At 43.5% G+C, this 12,026-nt stretch overlaps 1 protein-coding gene across 2 annotated transcripts in view; it reads left to right on the forward strand.

Moving 5' to 3' along the window:
* Positions 1–12,026, forward strand: part of KATNIP (katanin interacting protein) — a 184,140-nt gene that overhangs the window by 141,832 nt on the left and 30,282 nt on the right. The gene's annotated exons all lie outside the window — the stretch shown is intronic.

A 12,026-nucleotide genomic window follows, 5' to 3' on the forward strand; every position in this document is an offset into this window, starting at 1 on the left:
GTATATATTTTCAGTGAATTACATTAGCATCTGCACTATGACTGTCTACTGGACAGACCCCAAAGGCCTGCATTTAGCCAGAGTTTACACATAGAAATGTGAAGCGTTTGTGGCCTCTTTCAGACCCTTGATGTTACTTAGGGCAGAGCAAGTCCCTCAGACTCTTTGAGTGCCTTTCCATGGTGAGTGGCTGGCTCCCTTCTCCCAGGCAGGGCTTCCCCTTCTGGCTGCCCAGCCTTACAGATTCTGCTGCCCACCCCCACCAAGACTTAACCCTGAGACTGGCTATCAGGGAGGAGAGCAGAGTGGGAGAACAGAACCGAGAAGCTCTTTGGGGGCAGGGACTGCGTCTTATTTGTGTTGGGGTCCCCAGGACCCAGGTGCCTGACTCATGGTGGGTCTTCTGCAGTGTGGGAGAAATGATGGAAAGAAGGAACTGCAATGGCTAGATGCATGGCATGTTTGCCGTAAGCCAGGCTGTCATTTGGGCACGTTACTCAAACGGGTTCACTTAATCCTCATACCAGTCCCATTTTACAGATAAAGAAAATGTGAGGTAAGAAAGCAGGGTGAGATGGGAGGTTCGAGATGGTGGCATAGGAAGATCCTGAACTCAGCTCCTCGCATGGACACAACAAAACTACAGCTACATGTAGACTAATTCCCTCTGAAAAGGACCTGAAAACTGGATGAACAGAGTCTCCACAAGAAAGGGTAAAAGGGCAGCATCAGGGCAGGTAGGAGAGGCAGAGAGGTGACCTCATCAAGGAAAAAACCACACCCCAGGTGTGACAGTCCACAGATGGGAGGGATTACACAGGTACAGTTACTTTCCCTGGGAATTGAGGGATTTGAGCTTCACATCAGGCACCCCAGTCCTTAGATCCTGCACAAGAGAGATGAGGCCCCAAAACATCTGGCTTTGAAAACCAATGGGGAATACACTCAAAACTATAGAACTGCAGAGAATGGAAAGCTAGCTTTTAAAGGGCACACTCACACTCACTCCACCTGAAAACCAGCACAAAAACACCAGACTGAAAAGTGCATGGACCATAGGTGAATGGGACCCACCTACTAATCTTGAAGCATCTGCTGGAGAGGCAGGAACGAGTTGGGATGCTCCCTGGGGACTGAGAAACTGGAGGGAGCAATTTTTCCAGTCTCAGGCTACCTTGCTGATTCCAGTGCTGGTGGGTGCCATTTTGGAATTCTCCCTCTAGTCTGTTAGCACCAGTCGGCACACCCCACTTAGAGCCCCACCCACCCCTACACCTCAGCCAGGCCTCACAGCTGACTATGTGATAACCCTGCCCACTAGAACCCATCAGCCACTGTGGCCAGCATTGCAGTCTTTCCAGGGGCCAGCCCTGCCCACCAATGCATGGCAGCAGCATCCACGACCCTGCCACAACAAGAGCATGCACGCAACCCATAAGGAGACACTGCTTGAGGACCTGGCTCTGGTGGCCAGGCACGACTGCATTTCTGAGCCCCACAGGACATGTCCTACATAAGGCCACTCCTTCAAGACCAAGAGAGGTAGCTGATTTACTTAATATATAGCAACAAACACAGAAAATTAGGCAGAATGAAGAAACAGAGGAATATATTCCTATCAAAAGAACAAGACAGAACCACAGTAAAAGAACTAAACAAAACAGAGATCATCAATCTACCTGATAAAAAGTTCAAAATAACGGTCAAATGCTGCTCATAGAACTTGGGAGAAGAATGGACAAACATGGCGAGAACAACAAAGAGATAGAAAATATAAGAAAGTATCACACAAATTATAACTGAACTGAGAAATACACTAGAGGGGTTCAGCAGCAGATTGGATGAGGTAGAAAAACAAATCAGCAAGCTGGAAGACAAAGCAATGGAACTCACCCAGACAGAGCAGCATAATGAAAAAGGAATTTTAGAAAAATAAAGATATTTTAAGGGATCTTTGGAACATCAAGCAGAATAACATTCATATTATAGGCTCCCAGAAGGAGAAGAGAGAAAGGGCAAGAAAAATTATTTGAAGGAATAGTGGCTGAAAATTTCCCTGGGGAAGGAAATAGACATCCAGGAAGCCCAGAGAGTTCCGAATAAGATGAACCCAAAGAGACACCCACCAAGACACACTATAATTAAAATGGTAAAAGTTAAGGATAAAAAGAGAATCCTAAAAGCAGCAAGAGAAAAGCAACTTGTGACATACAAGGAAATCCCTTTAAGGCTGTCAGCAGATTTTTTTTCAGCATAAACTTTACAGGCCAGAAGGGAATGGCATGACATATTCCAAATGCTGAAAGAAGAAAACTTCCAGTGAGAATTCTCTGCCCAGTGAGTTTATCATTCAGAATTGAAGGAGAGATTAAGAGTTTCCCAGGTAAGCAAAAGCTGAAGTAGTTTATCACCACTAAACTGGCCCTACAAGAAATGTTAAAGTGACTCTTTTAAACTGAAAATAAATGACACTAATTAATAATATGAAAACATACAAAGGTAAAAATCTTAATGACAAAGGTAAATATATAATAAAAGTAGTGGATCAATTAGTTATAAAGCACAACTTCCCTGGTGGTGCAGTGGTTAAGAATCTGCCTGCCAATGCAGGGGACATGGGTTCAAGCCCTGATCTGGGAAGATTCCACATGCCGTGGAGCAACTAAGTCTGTGCCCCACAACTAATGAGCCTGCATGCTAGAGCCCGCATGCCACAACTACTGAGCCTGTGCTCTAGAACCTGTGAGCCACACTGCTGAGCCCATGTGCCACAACTACTGAAGCCCGCACGCTCTAGGGCCCGTGCTCTGCAACAAAGAGAAGCCACCACAATGGGAAGCCCATGCACCGCAACAAAGAGTAGCCCCCTCTCGCCACAACTAGAGAAAGCCTGCGTGCAGCAACGAAGACCCAACGCAGCCAAAAATAGATAGATAGATAGATAGATAGATAAATAAATAAATAAATTTGTTTATTTATTTATTTAAAAAAATCAATTATAAAGCAAGCTTGAAGGTTAAAAGGCAAAAATGTTAAAATTAACTAAAATTACAATAGTTTGTTAAGGGATACATAAAATAAAAAGATGTAGTACTTGTCATCAAAGTATAAAATGTGTGGAGGGGGAGTAGAAAGACAAAGCTTTGGACTGTGTTCAAATTTAAGTTGCTACCAACTTAAAACAGACTGCAGCTTACCTAGGATGGCATATGTGATCCTCATGGTAACCACAAGGAAAAAGCTCACGGTAAATACACAAAAGAAAATGAGAAAGGAATCTAAATATAGCACTAAAGAAAGCCACCAAAACATAAGGGAAATGAGAAAAGAAAGGAACAGAGAAGAACTACAAAAACAGCTAGAAAACAATTCACAAAATGGTAGTAATTACATACTTACCAATAATTACTTTAAATGGGCTAAATTCACCAATCAAAAGACAGAGAGTGGCTTAATGGATTAAAAGAAAAACCACTCATCTATATCTGCCTACAAGAAGCTCATTTCAGAAGTAAGGACACACGCTGACTGAAAGTGAAGGGATAGAAAAAGATATTCCATGCAAGTGAAATGAAAAGAAAGCTGGAGTAGCTATTCTTATATCAGACAAAATAGACTTTAAAACAAGACTATAATAAAAGACAAAGAAAGGCATTACATAATGATAAAGGAGTCGATGCAACAAGAAGTTATAACATTTATAAATGTATATGCACCCAACATAGGAGCACCAAAATATATAAAGCAAATATTGATGGACTTAAGAGAAATTGAAAGCAATACAGTAATAGTAGGGGACTTTAACACCCTGCTTACCTCAATGGATAAATCATCCAGACAGAAAATTGATAAGGAAACATCAGACTTAAGCAACATATTATAGCAGATTGGATTAACAGATATATACCAAATATTCCATCCAAAAGCAGCAGAACATACATTCTTCTCAAGTGCACATGGAACATTCTCCAGGATAGATCACATGTTAAGTCACAAAACAAGTCTCAATAAATTCAAGAAGTTTTAAATCACATCAAGAATCTTCTCCAACTACAGTGGTATGAAACTAGAAATCAATCACAAGAAAAAAATGGGGAAAACCACAAAAACATGAAGATTAAACAACATACTACAAAACAACTGGGGGGGGCGGCATTGAAGAAATCAAGGAGAAACAAAAAATACCTGGAGACAAATGAAAACAGAAATACAACATACCAAAATCTGTGGGATACAGCAAAAGTGGTTCTGGGAGGGAAGTTCATAGCAATACAGACCTACCTCAAGAAATAAGAAAAATTCCCAATAAACAGTCTAACTTAACACCTAAAGGAACTAGAAAAAGAAGAACAAATAAAGCCCAGAATCAGTAGATGAAGGAAAAATAAAGATCAGAGCAGAAATAAATGAAGTAGAGACTAAAATAAAATAGAAAAAAATCAATGAAACTAAGAGCTGATTCTTTGAAAAGATAAATGTAGTTGACAAACCTTTAGCTAGACTAACCAAGAGAAAAAGAGAGAGGGCTCAAATAAATAAAATCAGAAATGAAAGAGAAGTTACAAGTAATACCACACAAATACAAAGGATCGTAAGAGACTACTATGAACAATTATATGCCAGTAAATTGGGCAACCTAGAAGAAATGGATAAATTCCTAGAAACAAACAATCTTCTAAGACTGAATCATGAAGAAATAGAAAATTTAAATAGACCAATTACTAGTAAGGAGATTGAAACAGTAATCAAAAATCTTCCAACAAACAAAAGCCCAGGACCAGACGGCTTCAGTGGTGAATTCTACAGAACACTCAAAGAAGATTTAATACCTAGTCTTTTCAAATGCTTCCAAAAAACTGAAGAGGAGGGAAACCTTCCAAACACATTTTATGAAGCCAGCATTACCCTGATACCAAAACTGGACAAGGACATCACCAAAAAAAAAAAAAAAAGAAATCACAGGCCAATATCACTGATGAACATACATGCAGAAATTCTCAACAAAATATGAGCAAACCTAATCCAACAATACATTAAAAGTCTCATACACCATGAATAAGTGGGATTTATTCCAGGGATGCAAAGATGGTTCAATATCCACAAATCAATCAACATGATACAACAAAATGAAGAATACAAATCATATGATTATCTCAATAGATTTAAAAAATGGTTTTGAGAAAATTCGACATTTACTTATGATAAAAATTCTCAACATCGTTGGTATAGAGGGAACATACCTCAACATAATAAAGACCATATGTGACAAACTCACAGCTAACATCATACTCAGTGGTGAAAAGCTGAAAGTGTTTCCTCTAAGAGATCAGGAGCGAGACAAGGATGCACACTCTCACCACTTTCATTCAACATTGGAAGTCCTAGCCACAGCAATTAGGCAAGAAAAAGAAATAAAAATCATCCAAATCAGAACAGAAGAAATAAAACTCACTATTTGCAGATGACATGATACTATATATAGAAAACCGTAAAGACTCCATCAAAAAACTGTTATAACTAATAAATGAATTCAGTAAAACTGCAGGACACAAAATCAATATACAGAAATATGTGGCATTTCTATACACTAATAATGAACTCTCAGAAAGAGAAGTAAAGAAAACAATCCCATTTACAATTGCATCAGAAAGAAACAATACCTAGGAATAAATTTAATCAAGGAGGTTAAAGACTTGTACACTGAAAGCTATAAGACACTGATGAAAGAGATTAAAGAAGACACACACACACACAATGAAAGATATTCCTTGCTCATGGATTGGAAGAATTAATATTGTTAAAATGTCCATACCATACTACTAAAGCAATCTATAGATATAATGCAATCCTTATCAAAATTCCAGTGGTGTATTTCACAGAACTAGAACAAATAATTCTAAAATGTATATAGAGCCACAAAAGATCCCAAATAGCCAAAAGCATCAGCATCTTGAGAAAGAAGAACAAAGCTGGAGGTATCATGCTCCCTGATTTTAAATTATACTACATAGCTATAGTGATCAAAACAGTATGATACTGGCACAAAAAGAGACACACAGATCAATGGAATAGAATTGAGAGTCCAGAAATAAAGCCATGCACATATAGACTATTAATCAATGACAAAGGAGCAAAGACATAGAATGGAGAAAGGACAGTCTCTTCAATAAATTGTGTTGGGAAAACTGGACAGCCACATGCAAAAGGATGGAACTAGACCACTGTCTTACACCGTACACAAAAATTAACTCAAAATGGATTAAAGACTTGAATATAAGACCTGAAACCATAAAATTCCTAGAAGAAAACATAGGCAGTAACCTTATTGACATCAGCCTTAGAAATGTTTTTGTGGATCTGACTCCAAAAGCAAGAGAAACAAAAGCATAAATAAATAAATGGGACTACATCAAACAGAAAAGGTTATGTACAGTAAAGGAAACCATCCTCAAAATGAAAAGGCAACCTACCGAATGGGAGAAGATATTCGCAAATCATATATCTTTTAAGGGGTTAATATCTAAAATATATAAAGAACTCATACAACTCAACAGCAAAAACAAACAGATTTAAAAGTGGGAAGAGGGTCTGAATAGACATTTTTCCAAAGAAGACATACAGATGGCTGACAAGCACAAGAAAAGATGTTCTATATCACTAATTATCAGGGAGATGCAAATCAAAACCACAAGGCAATGTCCCATCACACCTGTTAGAATGGCTACTATCAACAAGACAAGAAATAATAAATGTTGGCGAGGATGTGGAGAAAAGGGAATTCTTGTACACTGTTGGCAAGATTGTAAATTGGTGCAGCCACTATGGAAAACAGTATGGAGAGTCCTCAAAATATTAAGAATAGAACTGCTATATGACCCAGCTATACCACTTCTGGGTATTTATCTGAAGAACATGAAAACCCTAATTTGAAAAGATATATGCACCACATGTTCATTGCAGCATTATTTACAAGAGACAAGATATGGAAAAAACCTAAGTGTCCACTGATGAATGAATAAAGAAGATGTGGTATATGTATATACATATATATATAGTATATATGTACATGGAATAATGTATGTACAATGTAATACTTCTCAGCCATAAAAAAGAATGAAATCCTGCCATTTGCAACAACATGGGTGGACCTTGAGGGTATTATGCTAAGTAAAATAAGTCAGACAGAGAAAGACAAATACCGATGACTTCACTAATATGTGGAATCTAATAAACAAAACAAACAAAATAAAACAAAGACAAATTTATAGATATGGAGAGCAGATTAGTGGCTCCCAGAGGAGAAGGCAGTTGGGGTGTGGGTGAAATGGATGAAGGAGGTCAACTGTATGGTGATGGATGGGAGCTAGTTTTATGGTGGTGATCACTTTGTAGTGTATACAGATGTTGAACCACAATGCTGTACACCTGAAAGTTATATGATTAAAAAAGAGAAAAGAAAAGAAAATGTGAGGTTTAAGTAACTTTCCTCGGGTCACACAGCCAATAAGTGTTAGAGCAGGATTTGAACCCAGGCAGTCCTGCTCCAGCATCCGTGCTTCGAACTACTACCCTACAGTGCCGTTTCCCCAGCTGTCATCAGCCACCTGCCCCAGAAGAGCTAGGCAATTCCAAACCTTCCTGGTAAACAGACCCAAAGAACCTCTGGGAGTTATGAGGTGATGGGCATTTTTCTAGCTTGTCCATGTTCAGAAGACTTTGTCTCACTTTAATTTCCTTCCAGGCATTTCACTGCTTGGCTCAACACACATTAAGAACTGAGCCCCTGAGATTTCATGCTTGTTAAGCTAGTCGTGCTAAAAAAGAAAGTTGCTTAGAAATTTTAAATTACCCATTACATAGAGCCAAATCCCATAGCCATGCCCGTCAGGAAAGGTGGGGGCCAAGCCCTCCAACAGTGCTTGTAGAATGAATGACTGCCCACGATCCTCCCTGGGACTGGAATCTTGCTGTCACCGTAATAGAGAGCCTGGAAATCCTTTTGTTAAACAAAGTATCTCATTGTAATGACATCTGCATTTTGGAAGTGTCTTTATCAGGGGTCAGTTAGCTACAGGTGAATGAAATCTCATTGGCCCAGTTTGAGCAGTAAAATGGGGTGTTATTTGAGAAGCTCCTGGACCCCCAAAGGCAGGAGGCACCACATGGGATTTGAAGGAGGAACCAGAAAGCCAGTAGGCACCGAGGAAGCTTCTCCCTGACTCTCCAGGGCTGCTGGGCCCTGCCTCTGCTGCTTTGCAGGTCCACTCTTCCTCACCCCTCCTCTGTGCACATGACAGGAAATGGCTTCGCAGTCCAAAAGTGACAATTTCCCAGCTCTAGCTCCAGAATGCAATTCCAGAGTCTCAGGGCAGAAGCTGATTGGCTGGCATGGGTCAGGTGTCCACTCCTAGTCCAATCAGCTATGGCTAATGGGCTGTTCACCTCGAATAAACGTGGTTCTGTTGCATCTCACTACATGCTTTTTCACTTCCCATTTTAATAGCAATTAATGGCTACCTTACAGTGGTGCCAGTGATTTTTATAAACTGAAGTTCAGAATTTTGCAGTTCATATTAATCTCCACCAAGGAGTAGTTTTGAACCTTTAATCCCATCATCTCATACTGGTCCCTCCCAGACCATGAGGACTGCAGATTAAAGCAGTAGCTTTCTGTTATCGGTTCAGATTTGTTGGCAGGAATGTTGACAGACGGGACAAAGCACCAATCCCAGCAGTTGCCCAACTCCCAAAGTCTAATGAGTCATGTGTGACAGAGGGAAACGTGGGCCCCAGCCTGCTGTTTCATCTGAGAGGTCCAAGGCAAAGTCTATACCTCTCTGCTTTTAAAACCCAGGGCGTACGTACATCTCGGGGAGAATAGGTCAGAAAGCAGATGCAGGATGAAAGCCAAGGCCTGCCTTTCTTGCGCACCCCGGCAGAGAAGGGCAGGCTGAGTCCCTGACACGTGACGTTTGGTGAATTCTCCTCCGTTGCCCTTGCAGACCAACCCAGCGCATTCATTTCAGCCAGTGGAAATCAAATCACAGTAAACTGAGGTCATGACGATCCATATGGGAAGTTCCTTCTGCCAGATGTTAAGCCTCATGCCTGAAAGAAAGGATGGAAGGCACTCCTGGGGTCTTGTTAATGACAGCTGAGGAGGAGGGGAGAGGACAGGAGGTGCAGGAGAACTGACAGGTGGAGGGGGAGTCCCTCGGCGTCCAGCCCTGAGCACAGGGGGTACATGATGGTGGTGCCAACCACCCGTCCCTTTACTGGCACACGTTTATTGAGCACTTCCAGGCACCAGGTTCTGTGCCAGGCCCTGGGATGCAGCAGGGAACAGGGCAGAAAAGGCCTCTCCAAGCAGGAGGGTGTCAAGAAGAGCCAGCGAAATGGGGCTCTGGGAGAAGAGCGTTCTGGCAGAGGGCACAGTAAGGGCAACGACTCTGAGGCAAGGAGAGACTCGTGTCCATGGAATGAAAGGCTGGCGTGGCTGGAGTGGGATGCTTGTGGAGAGAAGGGTGTGAGGCTAGGCTGGAGAAGTCAGCCGGGAGTTGGGGGTCCACACTCAGGGCCCTAGAGGCACGGTGAGGAGTTAGATTTTCTTTATTCTCAATGTAGTAGAGATAATGCCAATTAGAGGGGTTGATGACAAACTCCATTTTAGGTACCCGGAGTTTGAAGTGACAGAGTGGACATGTCTGGACCGTCCAAGGGGTCTTTGGAATTGGAAGATGGTACCCCAGGAAGAGAGGCCAGAAGTTGGCTGATGTCAGCGAGCAGGGCCTGCATGGGAGCCAGGAGCTGGATGAGGGCAGTGTTGGGAGAGGACGGCATGGAGCTGAGGGGTTTGGGCACCACCAGACTTAGAGTGCAAGGAGGAGTGGAAGGTGCCATGACACAGAGAGAGGAGCCGTTGGCCGGGGAAGTGGAGAACCAGGAAGGGATGATGTCTCCTAAGCTGGTGTGCGGGGGGGACTGCTGAGTGGAGGAGCTTTGCCTGGAATGTCAAGCAGGGAAGGAGAACTGAGAAAAGGTGGTGTACTTGGAGTCATTGTGTACTTGGAGAAAGTCACTTCAGTGGAGGGTTGTGGGAATTATAGAACTCTTATGGATGCCGGGAACAGAAAACCACAAAGGGATGGACTTCAGGTGCGGCTGGATCCAGGGGCTCAAATGATTGTCATCAGGACTCACCATCTCTCAGCTCACGTTCCCCAGGTTAGCTTCATTCTCAGCCAGGCTCCCCACACACAGTGTAGCAAATGGCATCCAACAACCCCACCCCTCCATCCTCCCAGCTCAGCGGTGCCCATTTAAAGAGAGCCCCTCTCTCTCCCCGTAGTTCCTTTCATGAGCCCAGCTTGGAAGGATACTGTCAGTGTTTTGCCTAATCTGCATGGACTGAAGGTGGGGAAAATCAGAATTTTGTTCCTAGGAGGAGAAGTGGAGTCTGGGTGGGCAAAACAACAACTCTGCACACAGGAGCCAAGTTTCAGGGGGTTGAGAGAGGGTGATGGTGGTGAGAGAGGGCAGTGGTGATGAGGATGCCGTGTCTTCGGTGAAAGGAGGGAGAAAATAGGACGGTGGTGGGAGGGAGCCCCAAGATCAGGTCAGTTTCCTTTTTCTTTCAGGTAGGAGAGATTTATGAATGTCTGCAGACAGAGAGAGGGGAAGATGCCAGTGGGGCAGGAGTGATTGAAGATTCTGGAGAGAGGAGATAATTGATGGGGTCAGGCCCCCGAGGAGACAGGCAGAAAATGGAGTGCAGGGTGCAGCACGATATGAAAGGAGGAAAAACAGAATGTCAGTGTCATCAGTTGCTGTTTTTTCAGAATGACACCCTTACATGGCAGTTGGCCATGGCGTGGCCGTGAGGACCGGCCGCTGCTTAGATGCACACGCCGGGGCTTTAATATTCTACAAGCAGGAGAGCAGGGCCGTCAGAGCCATGCCTCCGAGGGCCAGGCCCGCGTTCTCCGCAAGCCCCAGACGCAGCTTCGGCTCTCGGAGCCAGTTTAAGCACAAGTAGAAGGAAATTCCTTACCTTGTAATATACCTGGGTTGTTTGGTTTTTTAATAGAATTTGTCCCTGATTATAAAAATTACACGTAGGGAACTTAGAAGATAAGGTGTCAAAGAAGAAAGTACAAGTCTTTCCTACTCACCACGCAGAAACGATGATATTAACACGTCGGGACATGCTGCCCACACTAGGAGAGGCCGCATCTAAAATGGCCTATATGGCTCTTTTTTTTTTTTTTTTTTTGCGGTACGCGGGCCTCTTACTGTTGTGGCCTCTCCCGTTGCGGAGCACAGACTCCGGACGCGCAGGCTCAGCGGCCATGGCTCACGGGCCCAGCCGCTCCGCAGCATGTGGGATCTTCCCGGACCGGGGCACGAACCCGTGTCCCCCGCATCGGCAGGCGGACTCTCAACCACTGCGCCACCAGGGGAGCCCCCTGGCTCTTTTTTTTCCCCATGTAACATTCTTTCACAAGTCTTCCGCCCGCTATTAGGCAGTCTTTGAAACACCCCGTTAGAGTCACGTGGCTGTGACAGCCTTCAGAGCAGACCCTGGGGTTGCTGACTCAGACTCCGCAGGCAGCAGCATCGCCCTGGGTCATGTGAGTTTCTGAAACGGTTCTCACACAAGCAGAGAGTGTTCCCTTGATTTGCAAGGTAGTCGCATTCTTAGAAAATTCAAAGTACGCCGAGAAACACTGTGCTCTTTGTAAAACAACTAGGTTCCAGACTCGGGTGACCATAAACAGTTTTTTTACCGACCTGAATGGTGCCTGAGACAGGAGAGCGTACTCTGTGCCTGGAACCATCCCCGGCAGTGAGGGACAGTCGCATCCCTGGTCCCACCCTTCAAGTGCCAGCAGGACCAATAGGCACTGAGACAGCCAAGAGCATCGAACCACCCACTGGTTTCTAGAATTTCCCCCTGAGGGTGACCCCCACCCAGCTGAGAGCCACTGGGTGAAACGATCACTAAGGGTCCCCACTTCCACACACGC

This window comes from Orcinus orca, chromosome 16 (genome assembly GCF_937001465.1).
Source record: "Orcinus orca chromosome 16, mOrcOrc1.1, whole genome shotgun sequence".
NCBI classification, from domain to species: Eukaryota; Metazoa; Chordata; class Mammalia; order Artiodactyla; family Delphinidae; genus Orcinus; species Orcinus orca.